Here is a 23,024-nt window from a genome sequence, read left to right as displayed (position 1 = left end):
TGTTTGCTAATATTTTTTTTTTTTGTTTAAATTTCTTTTAATGTTGTCATGCTTTGTTCAAGGTGTACTGTTATTGCTGCACTTAATGCATATTTTCAGAAACCTTCTCAAAAATGAAGTAGAATAAACTAGAGGTGGCAAATTAATAATTGACCAAGGAAAAAAGTAGTTTATGAAACTTGGAGAAATGTTGAAGATGAAAGCAAGATTTAACACACATCAAAATCTGTTTTACTGCCAGAAGAAATTGATGATACTGTATAGCCATTTTAAAAGAAAGCCATCAAAATTCGATCTGCAATCAAGTAGGTTTTGATGCTTTTAACTACACTTATTAACATTGGATCAACATTATTTTCTCTCTTAAATTCTCTCCTTAACCTGTATTATTTTTCCAATTGTATTTTTACAAGGATTCTATTAAATCTACATTAAAAGCGGTAATTATGGAACATCTTGTACTTATTAGAAACTGAATTATAAACACTTTTATATTAGGGATTACGTGATAATGTTTAAAACTTTCGCATCTCCACTAATTTTAAAATTCCCCCCATTAAGACCTTTTTCTTTTCGAAAAAAGAATTTTGTTTTGGTTGGGCAAAACGTTAACATATTTCTTAACCGAATTGCCTGTAACCGAAATCGACAATAGTATTGGCGATCTAATTGGGCTACAGGTGGATTAGAGCAGAACTCTCTATCTGTGGCAAAACTTCACATGCTTTCTTCATTAGCACGTGGAGAGTCATAGGTAAAGGAAGTACGTGAATTTCTCTCTTGATTTTTAAATCGATTGAAAAATCTTAAATTGGGAAACTATTTGGAACTGAAACCCAAACCAAAGATAGTTCTAAAGAAAACGTCGTGAAAATTTAAAAAAATATTTTTGACAATTAGATACGAAAAATATTAAGAAAGAGAAAAATAGTGTAGTACACAACTGAGAAGAGGAGGAGAAGGAAAGGGGAAGGGTCAAGAGTTGCAATCGCGAATACGCTAAATGTACAGAGAATTTTTTCGCCTTATATCATATTTGCAACATCATCGATTTCTGCTACATCTGTGCTAACTACATAGAGTGACAAGGACAAAATAGAAAATTTAAAAACTTTTTATTAATATTTTTTAAGAAATATATATGTTTTTAGAAATTTGGGCACCTCTCCTTTGACTTGATATTAATATCAAAGTTCTATATTCAACTAAAGGATCATAAAAAAGTCTTCACAGTATCCGCCAAATGACCTATTAATAATAATTAGAAAACAAAAATCAGCAATGCCTAAAACAAAAATGGAAAATAGGATACATTAAATGTAGAATATACAGAATTTTATTACCCGCCTAATATCATATTTGCATCATCATCGATTTTAGCAATTCCTGTGTTAACTACATAGAGTGAAAGGGACAAAATAAAAATTTATAAGTATTTTTTAGGCTGCGTATATATTTTGAAAAATTTTGACATCCATCAATTGAATTCATATTGACATCAAAGTTTTCTTTTGATCCAAAAAAATATGAAAAAAATCATTAAAGTGTCCGCAAAAGGACTCCGACCTAATTTCAATTTACGACTAGCAATGTTCAACTTCGTAGCCTTGTAGTTTTGAACCCAATCCAGAAGACAAGGGAACTTCTGGATCGAGTATTAGGAGAAATTTGCCTCCGTGGAGAACTTATTGATGAAACTGACCAACATTTACATTGCATTGACAGGTAAATCATGAAAATCTCCCACGGTTAGTCTTACGGTAAGTATTAATAGTTCACCTTTATGAAATCTATTTCCGTAACAGCAGACAGTCCTAAATTCTGCAGCGACTGGAGTTATTTGGTTAGGCAGACAGCAATTTATTTTTATGTTTCTTTTTTTCTGTCCCCAAGATTTTGTTATACCCATTTTTAAACCAATGTATGTATGTACCTCAATGAAACTAAAACAAAAAATTGTATTTTGTAATAATTTTGCTTAATAAATTATTACATTTAAAAAAAAATCGTCTTTTATGAAGCACGTACTTTTTGTTGAGAGTCTTCCTTCATAATATGATTATTTTTTTAAATTTAGAAATCGTTTAAAACGTTTTCAAACTTAATTTTTTTAGCTGATTTATTTAAATCGTGGTCTATTAAGATTCTTTCTTTAGATTTTGCATTACCAATTATGATTAGTTGCTTCATATTCTAGTTGCAGTATCATGGTGAAGACTCTAGCGGCACGGAATTTTGGGAAACATAGAAAAATAATTCAAAAAAATTTCGTCATTTAGAAATTAGAGCTCGAAGACGCAAATAACTCTTTTTTTGTGTACTATCATTGTCATGTTATGTGTATTTTCCCCGCCCTCCGTGCACATAAATATTTTTACTTAATAAATGAAAATTTATTATTTGAAACTATCCCGCATCTGGTACTGATTATTTTTATTATTACCCGGAAAATTTTTTCGAATTTCGTTATTTTTCTCGATTAGAATAGATTTCATTAAAATTTTTCCTCAGCTTAAATATGAACAAATAATGCTCAGAATTCAACTAATATTATTTCCCTTATTTATAACATGTTGAAATTTTCTCATTTTAAGCTTAATTTATGAACAATCTTTTAATAGACTACTTTCAAGCATTTGTAGTGTTCACAAGTAGAAGTAATAATAGTTCTCAAATCATATTTAATTTATTAACGATTAACCTGTCGGTCTCGTAAAATTTCTATAATCAAATGTCTAGACATTATCTAGCAGACATTGGCCACGCCTGTTCACTGAATTATTTCCCCGCATTTATTAATCGTTTTAAGAAAATAGATAACAAAACAAGGAATCATTATAATTTGAGAAAATAGCAAACTATATAAAATGATTTATGTAGCCATTAATAATTAAATCCACCAACAGTCAGTGACATTCAGAGGGCGGAGGGGTGGGAAAAGGCCCGGGCCCAAGCATCCAGTTCACTATTAAGTACACTAAAACTTATATCTGTTATTAGATTACAAGTATTATTTTATTGGGATATTAAATTTTTTATTGGGTAGATACTTGGCCTAATCGAAACATTTTATGAAGATTATGAAATATTTTATGTTAGTATTAATAATAGATTTTTTAAATATTTTTTATCCTTTCAGGCACTAAAATATTAATATTTGAAACCTTTGTTATAGGAGGGTTAATTCATTGAAGATGAATAAAATAGATCGCAAATATCACGATATTTTTTGTCCTCATAGTAAAACCACGTAATTGTAGAAGATAAGCGGGAAAGAGTATTTTCGACTTTCCATTTCTCCTTGTTATTTCAATGGAAGAAAATTGATGCCATAATTTCAAAGCCAAAAACCTCAAGAAATGGTGGTTTGTTACTTTTGTAATCATTCAAGAATTTTTGGGACTATTTGACTGAGCCGTATGTCATTACGCTAATTATAAGCAGTCATTTTAGCTGAATGACATACATCTATAAAACTACCAAATCTAAGCAAAAATAAAATCAAAAAGTACACCGTATTTTAACTCCAAAATAAACCACCTGTTACGACCCCTCACAAAAAAAAACAATACAATTTTAAGACAAGAAAAATATGATTGATGAATTTATAGAGTCATCTGGAAAGAAATACACTAAGGTTATAAGTTCATGCAGAAAACTCTTATTTTGAACACGAGGTTACAAACGTACACATCTAATTCTCGATAAGGAAAAGAAATCGATATTTCACCTTCTTTTAAACCATGGATTAAGTTAAGGATAATCCAGATTAAAAATAATTGGTTCTGTTACTTTTTTTACAGTCATTAAGAATACAATTTGTTTCATATTTATTTAGCTGTAACATGGTAATTTGATTAATATACTTGAGACTTTAGCTATAGGGTGATTCATTGTTAAAGGAAAAATGCTTGTTTTAAAAGGGCAAAATCGTTCAAGTCCTGTTCTTGGAGTAATTTTTTTGGAATTATCTATTTGACGCAGAGTTTTAATTAAACATATTTTTCATACTTTTTTTTCTTTATTTTGTATTAGTTTTGGTAATAATAAGTGTATAATATTATATTGATAGTTTATGGTTACGAAATATAGCATGAAACACCAGTGTCTGTTTTTGCTTTAACGGTAAAATCTTCCATTCGCGGTACAATGATTTTTAAAATTGGCACTCATCTCATTTGCAATTATTTAGATGTAAGGAGACAGTTATTCATCATTGAAATTTCTTTAATTTACTAAATCAATTATTGATACATTTTTGAATGTGAATGCAAAGAAATCGCATTGCTTTTTTTGGATAGTATATTTTAATAAAAATATAATTTTGATAATTTAAAAGACTTTTTTTTAGTAACTATTAGATTGTTTTTAATAATTAAGAAAATACTAAAATATATTTTTAGTTGTAATTAGAGCGTCAAAAAAATATAAAAGGGACACTGTTGTTCCATCTGCGTCAAAGGGATTAAAAAAAAGCCTAGTTTCTGTCGCCATATGCACTGTTCAGTTCAGATGTTCTAAGCAGGGATAAAATAACATTGCGTAGATTGGAAAAAAATAAGCGACTAATAAAATAAGTAATAAATGGTTGATAGAAAATAAATAACATGGAAAAAATAAATACAAAAAAATATATACGAAAAAAACATATACGAAAAAAATATATTGTAACAGATAAAAATATATTGTTAAAGTAACACAAGTGTTCCATCTGTGTTAAAAAGGGTTTAAAAAAGAAAAAGAAAAAAAAAAACCTAATTTCCGTTGCTATATTGGAAAGTACAAATGTATTAAATAACAATGTTCCCATGTTCTAATGAGGGATAAAATAACATTGTTTATGGAACAACAAACGATATTTCATATATCAGTCATTATAATAGAATGATCGGATTATTGGGGGGACGTATTAAAGAGCGTAGACCTTTATAGATTTATTTAGTACTTTTTGTCATTTTTTAGACACCATAATATTATAATTTACGTACAATTACGCACAATACGTTCAAATATGTAAGTCAATAACGTACAATTTTAATTAAAATTTAAAATTATACGTTGGCGGGTTTGAAAATGTACGATTACTATTATTGGAAACGAAAATATATTCATTAATAAATAGTTCAACAGATTTACAGTATGCTCCGATTATTTTTAGAATTATTTTAATATTTATAGTTTACAGTTGTTACAAAAACAAAAGATTATGGCTGATTAATTTCCCTAGAGGATAAATAAGCCTCGATTGAGTGGGACGTGATGAACGAAAAATAAACTATTCCCGAATTCAATGAATCGTTCCTTGCTCCTACATTCACGTTTTTCCTTCCCTGCAGCAGAAAAGCTTTGAATGAAATTCAGCTACATTCAAACTTTAACCCACCCACGCATTAGTGAAAAAACTGCTATAATAAGAAAAAGGGGGGGTGAGAGAGAATGAAGCTATCGCGTACGATGCAAGTCCAGACAAAACAGCAACTGGGGATTAGAGTGCTTTTGAAAATAATGGATAATAGAGGACGGCTCGATAGCTATGTAAAAAATGTGGGAGCTGCTGTGAGAAAAATCCCTACGCTTAGGGAAAAATGCGCAATGTCCCTTTTGTTGAATGAGAGAGGAAATGGCGATGTTTGATGTTGCGAATTCAAACTTGGCGGATGAATGGTTCAGTTAGTTGGCATATTTCCAGGAGATTAAATTTTTGTATTTTTTTTTAAAAAAATACTTAAATTTTGAATGGATTATTTTAGATGAGTAGAAGTTATTAAAAAAATAATTCTTTATAGAATTAATTAGATATAATAATGGAAGATATAATAAAGAATTATTTGGGCTTCAGATAGTGCTCTCAACTGGGCGCCAGAAGAAAAAGGTCGGAGAGGACACCCAAAACATTACGTGTATTTAAATCTAATAGAATAAATTATATTTTTTGTAAGATGTGATACATTGATTTTTATTGCTTTTGAGTTGAGTTTTTCCCAAGAAGAAAAAATTAGGTTTTTATGTATTACGTTATATGAAGTTATGATACCTGAAGAATCTATTTCCGAGTTTTCAGATGAAAGTGGGTCAGTCATATTAGCTTTTAATGCAGCTGACCCAAGTTCGAACCCTGGATGTGACTGATTAATCCATGTTCTTATCGACAATACAACAGAAATAAAATATTTCCAATAAGAGAAATTGGAAATATTTTATCCTATCGGTAGTTATAATTGGAATGGGAGAAATTCCAATGGGAGAATCGGGAGCTTGAGTCTCATTGAGGTCAGGCTAACTGTGAGTGGTTTTATAGTTTTCTTTAAAGCAACCATAGGCGCGTTTATTTGCGCATTTATTCTGAAACTGAATTGCATTCTCCAAAGCTTTTTCTCGGAAGAAAAGAAAAAAATCCACTGTTTAAGTACCTTACTCATAAAGCAAAAGCTATAATTTCAAACTTTGTATACCATCTTGCAATTAGGAATTATCTCTGTCTTAGAACGAATAAATTACCTTAATATCGGTCTTAGAACGAATTATTTACCTTAATATCGGTCTTAGAACGAATTATTTACCTGAAATATTCTAAAGGTTTACTTCCTTAAAAATCGCCGTTTTTTAGCAGAGATTTTTTCGCTTAGATAAAAATTAAATGAATAATTCTCAATTTTTGCAAATTTTTATGAACCTTAGATCATATAGCGTTAAAGTGACTGTTAAAATATTAAAAAATTAAATTAAGAACACGAACGCTTTTCACTTTAACAAAACCTGGTGTTCTTCTTCATATTGACTCGTTGCGCCATTTTTTTTTAATTGGACGACGCAGGCTAAAGATGTACTAAGCTTAGCCTAACAGTCATGAATAACTGTTTCCAGCTCACAATAATTATGATAAAAAAGCATATTATTCGCGTATAATATCCGATGATAAAACCTTCGAAAAAACAGCCTTAATACCAAAAGGTTAAAATAATTTCTAGACCATCGTTTAATAGTCGATCCATGTAGAATTTGTGGCTATCAATGTTCAACTTTGCATCTATCAACAATGATGTAATTTTGAACCTACCCAGACGACAATAAAATCTTTGGATTAAGCATAGGATTAAATAATCTTCGAAGAATTTTTGATTGAAACTAACTGGCATTTGCACTGCATATGAAGTAAATCACAAAAAGGCTTCACTGTCAGCCCGACAACAAGTGGATTCTTATGCATGATCTGTCTACCTACCGCTGGAGATATTTTATATCGTTACTGAGTCAAGAGCAGAGTTGCCCCAACCATTGCTGGAGCTCGGATAAAAAGTGCTTCATTAGGAACCGATGGCTGGATTCCTGGAGCCAACCCGGGTAAAATAACTGTTATTGTAGTAATTAATTAATAATCATCAATTATTATTAACATAAAATTCATAAAAGTTATTTTTAGTCTGGTATGTTTCGGTACATTACCATTAAAATAAGTATCGCCATGTTCAACAAGATGCTACAATAAAACCACGCTTTCGGCTTATTGATCCTCTGCGGCCATTATCAAAACCTTACCGGTTTTGATAATGGTTAGGTTTCACGAGATTTAATTAAAATACCTTGAAAGGATACCCATTCGATAATTTTACGATATTGTAAAGTACTACTTGCTAAATAGCTTATTTATTATCGTTAAATTGGTTATGCAAAACGAGTGATAATAAATATTGAAAATTTTTAAAACTATTTCTTAAAACAGATAACATCGTAAATAAACACTGTTAAGCAAATCAAATTGCAAGCAAAAAAATTATTTTTTTTTATGTGAAAGTCTTAAGTTATTTTACTTCAGCTTTTGCCAATAAATTGCACTAATAAAAGCACACATAATCAGAGTTTGAAACCTTTCTGGAAGAGTTTAAAGATCAATTGCAATTCATCTTTCTGAATTGAGAGATCAATTGCGAAATCAATTGAAATTGATTTTCCCCAATTGAATTTGATCGATCAATTGAATTGATCAATTGAAATTGATTTTTGATTACTTTTAAGTTCAATTAGTACCATTATTATTAGATTTTCAGAATAATTTTATGCAGTTTATCAGCAACTTTACACACTTAAAAAAATGTAAGTTGAGTTTCAAAATGCCATTTTCTTGGCATAGCAATATTTTCAATAATTACTTCCTTTAAAGCTGCATATACATTTTTCTCTATCTAATTTTTTACATCTTAACTCTTAAAGACATTTTTGGAATATGTTTACAAGGATGATTTCAATAGTATTTTGCATAAATAAATTTCTCAATCAATAATTTGCATGCCCTACGAATATATGTAATTTTTCTGGAAATTTATTTTCATTTCTCTATAGTCTACATAAACGACACTTAGGTTAATTATTTTTGTCTAAATATATGATTAGTAGGTCATTTCGTTAAAATAAATTTTCCAGTAGGAGAAAAAAATCCATTTAAGGAGATTTTGAAAAGCAAGTAGGTTTTTATTTCGTCCTTTTCCTGCCTTCTCTAAATCATTAACAACATGAACTTTGCCATTGAATTTAAACTATTTAATAAAAAAAGCCCTGTTTTTAGTAACACAACGCAAAAGTACCAGGTCAAAAATTAAAAGAACAAGAAAGTAAAAAGCTATAATATCCTAAAATGTCATTATCCTGAATCCTTTTCCTGACTCTTGAATGCTGGAGAATAATCGTAAACTGCGTAATGTATGGAAAGGAAACTACACGGCTCTGTATGCGTTATTAATTAGGGTTACTAAATGAATATTTTTTAAAAAATAAACCATTCTGAAGATTTTAAATTTAAATTTGCTTCCCCAAAGTGTCGTATTTTCTGAAAATTACCCAAATATCTTTCATAGTTGAGTTACATATTTTCAATTTATAACCACTTCATAAAGCCGATTAATTCCGATTTATTACCAATCAATAAACCAATGAATAATTTATTTCCAATTCATACAATATCTTCATCCAGGTTGTCAGACATTTAAATGACAGTGAATAATTGTGAACTGCATAATGTCTGTAAACTACACTGATCTCTATAGATTATTAATTAGGGTTACTAAATTAATTTACAATTACAATTTATTACAATAAGAGCGGCTATTGTAATAAATTTTTTTTTTAATTGTAATCAAATTTTTTACTATAAATTTTCTTCTCCAAAGTTTCGTATTTTCAGAGAATTACCGAAATATCTTTTAAAGTTGAGTTACATATTTTCAATTTATTACAATAAGCTCAGCTATTGCAATAAAAAATTTTACTATAAATTTTTTTTTCTACAAAGTTTCGTATTTTCAGGGAATTAGTCAAATATCTTTTAAAGTTGAGTAACATATTTCCAATTTATAACAATAAGCGTGGCTCTTTTCTTTTAATAATTCATCGTTTTGTTACTATAAGTCTTTTTGTTACCATTTCCTTGTCCCAGGAAAAAGAAGAATTTGCCCTTCCTCCTATTCAGGATCAAGTCTAATGAATCGAAAATCCGAGAGAAGTACTCAGTAGAAATCCCTATCAAGAGGGGAAATTCATTGGAACGGCTAGCGCGATTCCGAAGCTTCAAAAATCCCGGATGAAGGAATAGAAAGAATCGGGAAAAGGGGGATAGGCGATTTCTGACTGACTGGGGGGAAACCACCCCGCCACCGCTTCTGCTATTTATTATTGCAGGAGGTAGTGTTACTATATTTAGCTCGGAGAAGACAGATCGATACTAACAGTGGAGCCACAGGTGGAGGACTCCTAGGATTCTATACCGCCCGGCCACCCCCTCCAAAAAGCGGGATAAAGAGAAGGTTCACCTGTTGCTCTCCCGAATGCAACATCGTATAATCTGTTTTCTGCAGCAGATGATACGGGATGGTAAAGATGCAACCAAGATTGTGATACAAAACCCACTTTTCCAAAACGACATTCTGGTGAGTCAATTCCTTCTTTCTAGAACTAGACTTTCAACAGCCCTTTTTCCTTGTTGCATATGTCTCATGTTTCTGAAAAATATGATATGTGCAGGCATTGCATGTTCTGGGAAACAAGAATGAGGCATTCTAATATATGCAATATGATCTGTAAATTTGGAACAAATGGGAAATGCAAACTTAATTTAAGAGTGGTCTTTTCTTCAGGAGGAAATAAGGCTCTTGAATGACCTTCCGTCTGGTGAATGTCTGGTACCTTATTTTTATGGCTATCTCAGATTTTTTTCTTTTTTTAAAAAAAATTGGTTAAGTAATAAAAGTTTATTGCAAAAGCAATAAAAAAGAAAGATGTGTAAAATCCTTTAGCAACTAATCTTACTGTATATAATTCCATAAACTTACAAAAATATCAGTTCAACGTTGTACCATTATATCAGTACTTCAAACCATAACAGGGTGCAAATTTGTTGCATCTTTTATGAGGTGTTAATTCGAACCATGTTATCATTCAAGGTGAACCATATTATCATGTAAACAAGTTAAATAAAATGATGTGGTTTAATTTATGAGCCATATTCCGGTTGGAGCAAATATAAACGGTATCATATCACTCTAGAATATCCAACAATTATATTTATTGTAACACCGTATCATATTGTGCGATGTCATATTCGCCTGCGGTGACATAACAGGCGTTAGGGTGCAAGCCCATGCGGAAACCGTGCAGCACGGAGTAGTAATGTATATGAAAAGTTCACCATAATGACTAGGGTTCACGACAGCAAATGCAAAATTAGTGGTCCAATAGGACTAGCTTGGTATTCATTTAGTGGACGAAAAACTTAATATGGTAGATACTAGGGGGCAAAGCCCCCTGTTCGCTACTGCTCACCAACCCCGATGATTGCTTCGCAATAATTGTTTTTTCTTGCCAGAAAACAGTTTTTCAACTAAAATTAAAAATATTCACTTAACATGTATGTACTAAAAGGATTTTTGTTTACTTACGCTCTTGCGTCTCTACTTCCCACCTCCAAATATTACTATATATTAGTATTATAAACATTTAGATATCTTGGTGAACAGAAGTGATTTTTTAATTATCATTTTTTTAAAATAACATTTATATTCTTAATACATTATATTGTTCAAACAAATTTGATGAGTTCACATCCATAATTTAAAATTTTCACTAATAATAACAGTACTGAAAAATAACTTTAAATTAGGGATACAAAAATATTTAAAAGAAAACAATACCTTTACGACTTTTGTTAATTTTATGCTGATGACAACCTAAACAATATGGAAATGAATGGGGGAAAACTGGATCCTACCACGTGATTTTCCAGCCAATAAAAAGGCCCCGACAACAATGGAAAACGAGGTCAGACTTCTATGATTTTATGTTATATAGAGAAATTTGAGAAAAAACTAAACTTCCAAATTACATAATTTATGTTAAAGTACACATCACAAATTATTGCCATTTGTAACATCCTGAAATTAATTACCCCACAATGATTAAAGATTAGTATTTATTAAAATTAAATGAAAAAAAAAAGGTAAAATAATATTAATACATAGATTCGACATAGAGATTAAAATGCTGAGACCAGATAAATAAATAAATGAGGAAAACAGAGAAAGTAAGAACTAACAAATTATTATATTAAAAATTAATTATCAAAACATTTTAGAACTTTAAATGAAGTCAATTGGGTATACTATAGGCTACGTCACAGGTTGTGTTATTCCTACTAAATTTAAGCCATGAACGGCATTTTCTGCGAGCCTAACTTCAAGCCACAAATAAACAAACGAAGTGTTTGATTGTTTAAATAGCTGCTCGCCAGATTTTATTGCATTATAAAGAAAAGTAATTGATATTCGATTTTTGATTAATAATTGATTTATGTGGATAGTGGCATAGAATTTAGCATTGCGTCATGGTAAATGTTATTCCTACTAAGTGGAAGTAGTTGTGTTTTTTTTATATTATACCCAATTCTAAAAGAGCAAACATGATGAACAATTATACCGGCATTACATAAATGCAAGTCACAGCACATGTAAATTCGAAATTTAAACCTTTATTTCAAAATTTTTTGTTTTAGTTCTTTCTGCTATTCCATTTGATTACCACACATCTGAATTCCATACCACGTGTTGAATAATAAAATTAATACAATCATTTTTCTTTTAAATGCATGGCTATTTTTCTTTATTACATTTTGTAAATTCCAGGCATATTTCAAGGGGACAAATTTGTCACCCTTGCGTATGATTTTAGTGACATTTGTAGAACATTTGTAGAACATTTGGCGACATTTGTCATCATGTCGCCATACTGACGTGAGTCTTAATTTTGATTGTTATGAGCATTAAAAAAAAATGTAATTTTCCAATAGCAGGATTATTAATACTCCTTTTAAGACAGCGTTTGCAGCGAAAGTAAAAAATAGAGTAGTAGATGAGCTCCATGTTTGCATTTAGTTTAAGAAATACACTAAAGACGTGCAGTTAAGAAGTATTTTAATACACATTTTCTACTGCGAAGATCTCTTAAAAAATTTTTATGCACAAATAAGCCACAGACTTATATTTTGCTTGCATTACTTACTAGTCTATAGAAGAAGACAACGATATTTTTTAAAAATTAGTTCATTTGCAAATGAGCGCTAAAAAGCAATGAAAACGTTAACAAAATCGCATTATCATTTTTTAGTTGATAATAAAAATATGAATAACCTTCAAATCAAATTTGGGATTTATTAGAAACCCATGGAATTTTGCTTTGGAAGCAGCAAGTTACGACAAGTTACGTAATGACCAAATAGAACTTTGATTAATATTTTTTAAATCTTTAAGTGGGGGAAGTTTTTCTCGATCCAAAATTTTATTTCTATCTTTATTCAAGGCTCCTTTTAGTATATTTGGGGCTTATCCATTGCAATTTTGCTTTAGAAGTAGCAAGTTAAGACAGTTATGTAATGACAGAATAGAATTTTAATTAGTTTCTTCAAATCTTTAAGTGAGGAAGTTTTTCGCTATCCAAATTTTTATTTATTTTTATTTCTATCCTCTGTCCAAAGCTTCATTCCAAATATTGAAGCCAAAATTGAATTTTGACAAATTCCTGATGCTTTTGTACATTCTAAAACTGATTTTTTCAAATTTATTCTTACTTTAAGACTCCTTAAATATTATTTACTCATATGATCGTTTATTATAATATTAGTCACCAGAGATTGAGAAGTCCCAGTGGCGCTTAAAGTATTGTCGCTGGTAATCAGTGTTTCAGCTTTTTTTTAAATCATGTATCATGCTAAAAAAAATCGGAATATTTTCATTTAAAGTAAACGAATAAAAAAGAACAATTTTTCTTAACCCATTGACGCAGGATCTTTATCAGACATATTTTTCATCCTTTATTCCTTATGCACTGATTTAGTTCAAAGTAGGTGAAAAATATTATATTTAGCTTCTCAATAGTGTATGGTTATGAAATACAGCTTAAAACGCCAGTGCCTTTTTCAGCGTTAAAGATAAAATATTTCATACACGCCTCACTCCCAAACTATAATTTTCTTATTTGCACTTATTCGCAGTTATTTAGAAACAAATTATTAGAAACAATATTGAAATTTCTGTATTTTGCAAATACAAATAATGATACATTTTTGAGTATGTATGATGAAAAAAATTTCAAACTTAAGCTTAATTAATTCTTTTCATTCATATTCAAAAATTTATCAATAATTGATTTTGTAAATTAAAGAAATTTCAAATACGAATAAATGTTTCTCTGCAGATCTAAATAACTGCAAATTTGCAAAATTATTTTTTGGAAGTGAGCCGTGTTTTAGAAGATTTCACCTTTATGCAGAAAAGATTTCACCTTTATGCATCCCTGTGTTTAATGCTGTATTTCATAATCATATACAATTATTAAAATGGTAAATATAATATTTTTTACTTATTTTGACCTAAATTGATACAAAATAATGAAGAAAGTATGAAAAATATGTTTAATTCTAGGTCAAAGAGTTAACGCTTAAAGATGTGATAAAGCACCATAATCGTATAGATATATTTCCTTTAAAAAATAACAGTTAGTAGGGATCGAAAATCCAATATAAATGTAATTAAATAAATCGACATTCTTTCATTTTCGCTACCACTTTTCGAAATTTGTTTGACCCGCAAGAGCCTTGTAAATAGTGATGTTGCATAGGCAAACGACTTAAGTTCTAGCAATCGTGAATTGATCTCATGTCGGTTTAGTATTTAAATAATTTCCAAATTATTACCGATTAATTCTCAACAGTAGCAATTAGTTTTTCAGATTCTTTCAAATGAAAGGCGTTTATAAGAAAATATAAATTACAAGATTTTATTATTTGCATTCATATAACATCAAGTTAAAAATAATAGCTATTTTAATGTAATTGGGTACTTGCACTTCTTGAAGAAGTAGATCACAGATACCGACACATGTGACTTATGAGCAAAATGGTGTGTTAAAGTTGAGTTGAGTTTCTCCACACAAATTAGAATGTAAATTAACGTGAAGTTAATTAAATATAGTGCCGTATCGCACATCAAATTTGTTGAACATCAAAATTATTTCTCGTCTACGTCTTTTACTTAACTTAGATTTATTGTTTATTTATTTGTATTACTGTAACCGTGATATATTTTTGTTTCATGTACCTGGCAACTTCGATGCATAATTAGTTTATGTTCCAGGTGGATTTGAGCCTGGCTTTGTGTTAAGTAAGAAATATGTAGTGGATGAATTTAAATATTTGTTGAAGAATCTTTGCGAAAGAATATAGAATGTTTCACTTAAGGGAATTGATATTTGTCGGGCTTGGCTTACTCGAAATGGAATGGAAAGAACAACTGCTAACGTAAACAAATACCATGTTTCAACAACTATTCCGGATCGAGATACCACACACTACGTCGCTTGCAGGTATTTCATTAAATAAAAACGAAACATGCTTATGCTAACTTCAAAAATATCTAGTCTAGGATCTTAAAAATTTTGAACTCTTGTAGAATACTGGGATGAGCACAATCCTATAAAATGTGATTTTTGCTGTCCTAAATATTACAAGAAGTTGAAAACGCTTCTACATAATGCAAACTTGTTCTGTTTTTGGTTTAAATTGCTATCGCATTAAGATTTCATCTTACGTCGCAAAAATGGTATAATTTACTCAAAAATAATTTTTTTAACGTAACTTAATAAACGCGAAACATCTCTGTGCTACTTTCTATTGCACAATATGCTGGCTTTAAAAGATTATACAAGGCTTGTAAAAATTTTGAACCATATGCTGTTTCGGGCATGAGGGGAACTCTATAAAAAGCGATCTTTACTGTCCTGAATCTTATGAGAAGGTGAAAACACTTACACAGAAACCTAACTTGTTCTGTTTCTGGTTTTAATTGCTATAGCATGAAAGTTTTGTCTTACGTCGCAAAAATGATATGATTTCCTTAAAAGTAAAAAAAATTGTCTTAACATAACTTAATTAATGCGAAGCATTTTTGCGCTATTTTTCACTACACAATATGCAGGCTTTAAAAAATTATTTAAGGCTTTTAAAAATTATTAAGGCAAAATTTTGAACCTATGCAATTTCCTGGCATGAGGAGAACTCTATAAAATGCGATCTTTACTGTCCTGAATCTTATGAGAAGGTGAGAACACTTTTACAGAATGCAAACTTGTTCTGTCTCTGGTTTAGCATGAAAATTTCGTCTCACGTCGCAAAAATGGTATAATTTATTTCTTTCTATATTAAAATTCGCTGACACTGTTTTGGGTGTTTAACATAACAATACATTTTGTTTTGCTGTGCAAAACCTATGAAACTTTGAAATTTGCAACTGCGTAGTGTAGAAAAATGTACAGAGAGTACAATGAATAAAAGAAATTTAACATTGAGTAAATAGTTCGAAAATTATTAACTGCTAAAATTGTAGGGAAAAAATACCATACGGGCAGCTATACAGGCCGCTTGATTGAAATTTGGTATGCTGAGCTGGTCATATTTGTTACTGAACTTAACACAGAGTTTCTTTTTTAATCTAATCATCCTAGCTTAATGTTTATGTGATCCTCGATGGTTTGGTTCTCAACATCATTTTAACATGTAATCTGGTTGAACATTAATTTTAAACAGTTTTATTTAATTTAAATAAAATAAAACGTATAATGGTGGGCCCATATGATTAAATGATCGAGATTCATCATTGTATTTTTACCACTTTTTTAAAATTTTGAAGACTATGTGAGCTTTACAAGAAGGTTGAAAAAAACTTAATACGAATTCACATTTGTTTTGTATTTTCTCTTTCTTTTTTTGCTAATTTCTATTGCCATCGCATGTACATTGCAGTCCTATGTCAAAAAGTTCGCAAATATTTATTTTCTAAGTTCCAATTAAAATTTCAAATATTTCTGTAAATATTAAAAGCATAACAGTACTAACGGGTCTCTACAAAATCATCCCTACTCACTTGGCTCTTCAACCTCCATTTTATATTTTTTGATGGTAACAAATTGTTGCATCGAAATTGAAAAAAAAATTATTCAATTATAAAATCCATTATTTTTTCTTATTGTGTTAAACGAACTCAGTATCTGATTCTATTGAGGTAAAATTTGAACATATTAATTTTGCAGAGTTTACAATATCGCATCATACATAAACTTTTTTTTAAAATTTCTTTTGTTATTATCAAACCTGGTCAAAAAATTTTCGCTTAAGATATTTTTAAGCAATATAGAACGGTAAAATAATTTTTAGCGTTGCTTTATGATCTAAAATAGTTATTTTGTGTCATTTTTTTATTACATTCTTCTTGGGCTAAAAATAGATTTAAAAAAAAGAAAGAGAGATCATGAAATTGAATAAAACATTTTTTACCATTTAATAATTCTAAAACTGTAATTAAATATCTTTATTTCAAAATGCTGGCTAATAATAATAAATAATAATAATATATAATGTAATGAAAGAACAAGATGTTTAGTTTTTAGTTCTTAATTTTGAAAACTTAAAAAAAATTTGTATAATAAAAGCAGAGAACGATATTAAGTAGAAATGGTGATTAAATATTAATGGTAAATACACTTAAATATGGAATGAATAAATACTTTTCTAAAAAACGGTGATATAATTTTAATTAATTTAATGTTGATAAAAGCTGAAGATATCTGTTTTTTTTTCTTCATTGGTGTGATTATAGATGATGTGATGCACACAAAACAGTAAGACGCTCTAATTAACTTTTTATGTTTTGTAGAAAAATTAAACCTTAAAAAGCTACTTATAGTTGGTGCTGTTTGTAAAAAATAGTATTATGCATAAAAGAATAAATAAAAATATAAAACTGACTGTAATCAAAAACTTATAATTGATGATTCAATCTTTAATAAATATTTTTCTATGGTTAAATTTTAAATGAAATAAATACAGAATGCGAAATTAAATTGAATTAAATTATAATATTAAATCAAATAAATACAGAATATGAAATAATGAACATTATAATTGAGCATTAGAACAAAAAGATTTGTGGTTGCAGAAATGTCAGAAAATATCCCATGGCATTAAACGAGTAGACATTTTATGGAGATTGCAACTGATTTAAACGAAACTTACACTTATTTACCGATAATAATCAATTATATTAACAGATAAACAAGAGCTCGGTGAGCGTTAACGAGCCGTAAACAACGCGTAATTGCAACGAAATTACGCCATCAAAAATATGTACCGAAAATTGCCACAATAACAGAAATTCCCCATAACTCCACCATTCCTGTTCAACCCCAAGAGATTAAGCATTGCCAATTTTAATAAAAAATTTAAAACCGACAATTTTAAAAAACTTAAAACCGATGATTAAACTTTTAGTAACTACTTTTATGCAGTTAAATTTTAATTCAAATAAACTAGAATGTCAAATTAAGTAATGAACATTAGACCCAAAAAGATTTCATTAAACTTTTAAACGGTTGCAAATGTCAGAAAATATTCCATCTCATTAAACGGTTAGACATTTTATGTAGTTTGCAAATGATTTAAACGAAACTAACGGTTATTTAGCGGTGAAATTAATTCTATTAACAGATAAACAAGAGCTCGGTGAGCGTAACGAGCCGTAAACAACGCGTAATTGCAACGAAACTACGCCATCAAAAACATGTCCCGAGAATTGCCGAAATAACAGGAATTCCCCACACCTCTACCAGCATCCTGATTCCTGTTCATCCCCGTGAGATTACGCCCCTCGGAGCGGCCGCGGTGAATAGTTGAAGGAGTATTACATGCACAACTCCTTCAGGGCACGAAGACGATGAAAATAGAGAACCATGGCAAATGAAGGTTGAAATGGAAATTAAAGACCCGAGAAACCCTTTCGTCAGAAGAGCTTATGAAATTTTCTGCCTAGATCTCCAAGCGTCTTTATTTTGCTTCTAGGTTCTTCCTGGATTTCATTTCCTCTGCCCTGCCAATCAAATTGAGACTCGGGAATGGAAGCTTACGTAATACTCTTTTCGGTGGAAAGTAATTTTCCATGGTGAGTGTTTTCAAACGCCCTGAAGTATTTTCCTAATCATTCATTATTTTAGATATGGTAGCTTTTATGTAATATGTTGCTAAAGAACTGCTTGAAATAAAAATAAGGTCAAACTGAAGAAAAAAGAAATGTAATTAGGCGCTTAAGACGCGTTTCGGAGTCTTTATAAAATTACATTTCGAAATTATTTTTTTGCCTTCGACTTGAAGTGAAATAAGTAATTAAATACATTATTAAGCTTTAACAAGTTTTTTATTTTTTTAAAGCGTTCGTTTGTTTTGATTTTTAGTCCATTGCGATACCAGAATGCATATGTTTCGGAAAGAAAAGAGTTGATTTTTAAGTACATGCACTGATTAGATACGTTATTGCATATTGGAAAAGAGAAATAGAATTAATAAATTTTTATTTTCTTTCTACTGATGTAGAGAAATGAGGTGAAGCAAAGTTTTAAATAACCAGTTTATTATTTTCATTAATTTAAGCTTTGAATAGTAAATAACATGAAGTTGTTGATACTTAATAAGACACTGCTTCGAATAGGAAAAATTAAGAGTAAAAACTTGATGAATATTAATTACTAAAAAATATAAAATTAGCATTGAAAACTGGAGGAAGATTGCTTAATGCATGATTTTGAAGCCATGAAGGATATGTTTAATCATTCATTACACAAGACATGATAGATTTTATACATTTGTTGCAAAATAACGGTGCGAAAAAAATATGGTCAATCAAAACTGAATTTGAAATTACGAACTTAAATAGGGAAACTTGAAATCGGACAACTTGAAATTACAAAAAAGTGTGGAAAAATAAGCAGAGAATACAATGGAATAAAATAAAACGTAATATTTGTTAATTACTTTGAGAATTATCAACTGTTAAATTTTGAGGAATAAAGACCGAACGGGCCGCTCTCAAAACAATAAGAATGCAACTCCCGAGTTGAAATTCGAAGTGGTAAATTTTACAGTTAACGCGATTTTTTTTCCTTCAAAATTTCAATTTCTTCAAAAGTTATTACAATTTTGCGTGTTTTTTCTGGATTCTTTTAAACTTTTTTTTATTCAAATAATGATTATTTATTCATTGTTGTCGAAAAATTTATTTCTCTCGAAAACAATACTATGTTAGTTTGTGCTTGACCTGATGTCAAAAAATAGATGGATTAATAGAATAGGAGAAATAAAAGAAAGCGATGAGATGTTATCTGATATAAATAATTTATACCGATATTTTCTACAAATTTAGATGTAATGAGAAAAATCGATTGCAATTTGTACTGTTATACAATAATATTAAGTTATCGTTATAGATTGTTAACAAGTACAGTTACTTCTCGGACAATTCCATGAAAGTGTCAACTTTTAAGAGAAATTTTTTTTTTATGAATTGCATATTTTGATTTTAAAAATATGTTCAGAAATAGCCAAAGTTTACTTATTCATGTTTCATTTTTGATAATTTTAAGTTTTTTGAATCTAGTAGTATTCTAAAGTAATCACATGGCTGACAAGTGAATAGTTCACATTTGTGCTGAAATTGTTTTCTTGAATAACACTTATAAAATAAAATGAATGTATCTTCCTTTTGCAATATTTTGATAAAATTATGCATATAGTACAAAATTTAAACATTTAAAACATAGTCTTTAAGTCATTTTAAGTTTAATATATAAAATAAAAGTAACTTTTTTTGTGTCATTCCGTCACATGTTTTAGTATTTTTTTTAAACAGCAACTAAATTTCAAAATGAAAATGTGTATATTTTGGAATATAAAGCAGATATGGCATAGGAATCAATGAGAGATTATAAAATTTTATGCATTTGATTATTAACTTCCAATAATTAATGTGACGGAATGACACATCCTCGGCGATAGAATGACAAAACGAGTCCTTGAAAAGCCTATTAAAAATTATAGAATTATTTATTTTTCAATTAACCTAATGGCTAAAACAACTGTTGAAAGACAGATAGAATATTGAAAAGGAACAAGATCCCCATAATACGATGGGGAAAAAAAAGCCAGAGACAGAAAAGCAGATAAGAAGGCTTCCGCCACAAAAGCTGAACTTAAAAGCTTAGATGTTGTGCAGAGATTGTGTAAACAAAGAAAAAATCTAATTCTACCAACCTCTTCACATACAAATAATTTAAATTCCCCCTACAAATCTTGGTAAAGCCGTAAAAAAAGTTGTACACTCACTTCCAAAATCAACAATAAAGTTTAAAAAATTAATCCAGTCTTAATGTGAGAAGTATTTAACATTCAACTCAAAAGAAACTAAATTAAGTGAATGTCGATAAGCTGTTTATTTTGGTTAAAAAATTTAACTGTCAAGATGATGTTAGTTACAAGTCCCCAGGTGGTATGAAGGATTCAGTCATAATACAAACTCTGACAGAGTAACGAAGAGTGCACTAAAAGAGGCTTTTCATTTGTTTAAAAAAGCAGATAATGATGTAAAGTGTGTTTCATTTTTGTTAAGTGTATTTCATTAATACCTCACAACACATGCACCTATAAATACCACGTAAATGTGAGGTTGTTTTAAAAAGCCAAACAAGGAGTTGGATGCTTTAAAACGGCACCTAATATGCAAAAGAATTTTATGATTTCATAAAGTCGAAGCAACAAATTGTTGAAGTTTGTTTTTGTCCAGCTATTCTATTTAACCCTTTCGCGCCGACTGTCACAAATACGTGCCAGTATAAAACCGTATCGATCAGGGCAAAAGGATAAAACTGGTAATCAAAGTAATTCTTTAGCAGTTTACTTGTGGGCGGAGTTATAATTGTTTGATTTATTTAATTCACCATTACTTTGTTAAAAATAAAACTATTTAGTTATACCTTGAATTAACATTGATTATATATGTGATTAAACTAACAATAAAATTAAAGCAAAGTAAGTCTGTCAAATTAGAAACGACTACATTTAAGTTACCGTTTTTTATTTAATTACATCCTGATTCTGATTTTGTACGAATGCTTTTCTGAATCACCCGTCCCCAAGGGGTTAAGAGAGGGCAAAAGAGAATTACTTCAGCTGGTCACTTGTTACAGCAGCATTGCCAGAGACAAGAGACGTGCACTAGAAGTTCATGTAGTTGAGAAGTGAATCATCAAAATTGGAATGTTTTCTAATTTTAACCAAAACCAAGTATATGATTTGAAAGAAGGCCACTGTTTTGAAGAGGAAAACATGACTGAGGAGACTCTTTAATCACTGTCTCATATTTCAGAAAAAGAACATTTATATGTGGCTCAAATTACTTTGATAGACCATTTAGATGTTAAAGTACTAAAAAGAAGACGGGGCAAAAATTGATTTATGCATAAATTTCTTCAGAAAGAAGATAAGATGTGTAATTGGCAAGTTAGATATAAAACCTCTTCAGAGACAAGCTAATTTTCAAATTGTTGAAATTTTTACTAATTCTGTTCATCGGTTACATACACATTAATCCTGTTTATCTGTTACATTCTTTTTATCATTTACATATTAATAAAAATTTTTTTAAATGAAAGCTTTCTTCCACTAAACTTTTTGTCATTCTGTCACGGTCATTCCGTCACAGCAAATAGATGCTAATTACTGCTAGCCAACCTGAGGTTAATTTTCCAAATTCAGATTTTACATTGCTTACATATTATACTGAAAGTAAAAGACAGTTCAGAAAAATAATAGCTGCAAAATTTACAGAAACTACCAGCTTTAAGCAGCATGCCAAAAGCTTGGTTGCCAAAATGTCATTCCGTCACACAAATAAAAAGTTCGTAAAATTAAAAATAAAAAAGATAGAAAATCCCTTTTTTTAGTTTATGAATCGCATTATACCAATAATAATGATATGCATGAGAAAAAACAATGTTTACTTTAAATTAGATACATAGAAACTTAAATGAAATGTTATTTTTCAAGTCAAAATATCATTCCGTCACATATGGAATTGCCCCTATTTCGTATTATGTCATGCATTCTTTATTCTCAGTTTCAATATTATTTTCAAGTACGTTTGATTAAATTTAAAACCCAAGAATCGTTTATTTTGTAACAATTTACTTATTGACAAAATGTTTTTTTGCATAAAATTATAATAATTATATATTTTATAAACAAAACAAAACGATCTTTTTTTTTAATAAGTATCGAATTTTTGAAAAAAAAAATATAGAGATATATAAGGGGCCATTTGAGGGGTTGGTGAGCAGGGGACGGAATCTCTCAGTTATTTAAATAATAGCTGCTTTAGAGAAAATACAGTATGCTAAAATGAATTATTGCAAAAGTAGTAAGGGAAATAACGGGCTAAGCAAGTGAAGCTTACTTAGATTTTTTTTTGCGAAACCATTAAGATTTAAGACAAACATCTTACTTTAATTCACATTTGGTTGAAAAAAAACTTAATCATCGCTAGGTCTCAAATAATTTGGTTAATGATTTGATATAGATGTTCTTTCACGCCTTCTCGATTATCTATTTAAATCAG

The 23,024-nt window shown here is 29.6% G+C and overlaps 1 protein-coding gene across 1 annotated transcript in view; it reads left to right on the top strand.

The window, feature by feature from the left end:
• The first annotated feature begins 9,723 nt into the window (after positions 1–9,723).
• LOC107436151 (speckle type BTB/POZ protein) overlaps positions 9,724–23,024 on the top strand; it is a 48,261-nt gene continuing 34,960 nt past the window's right edge. The window contains exon 1 of the mRNA XM_016047741.3: positions 9,724–9,917. The gene's annotated coding sequence lies outside the window, so the exon portion shown is untranslated. The remainder of the gene's footprint in view (positions 9,918–23,024) is intronic.

The sequence above is a fragment of the Parasteatoda tepidariorum genome, chromosome 5, assembly GCF_043381705.1.
Source record: "Parasteatoda tepidariorum isolate YZ-2023 chromosome 5, CAS_Ptep_4.0, whole genome shotgun sequence".
Lineage (NCBI taxonomy): Eukaryota > Metazoa > Arthropoda > Arachnida > Araneae > Theridiidae > Parasteatoda > Parasteatoda tepidariorum.
The sequence above is the reverse complement of the archived record's forward strand: the minus strand, read 5'-3'. Positions and strand labels throughout refer to the sequence as shown.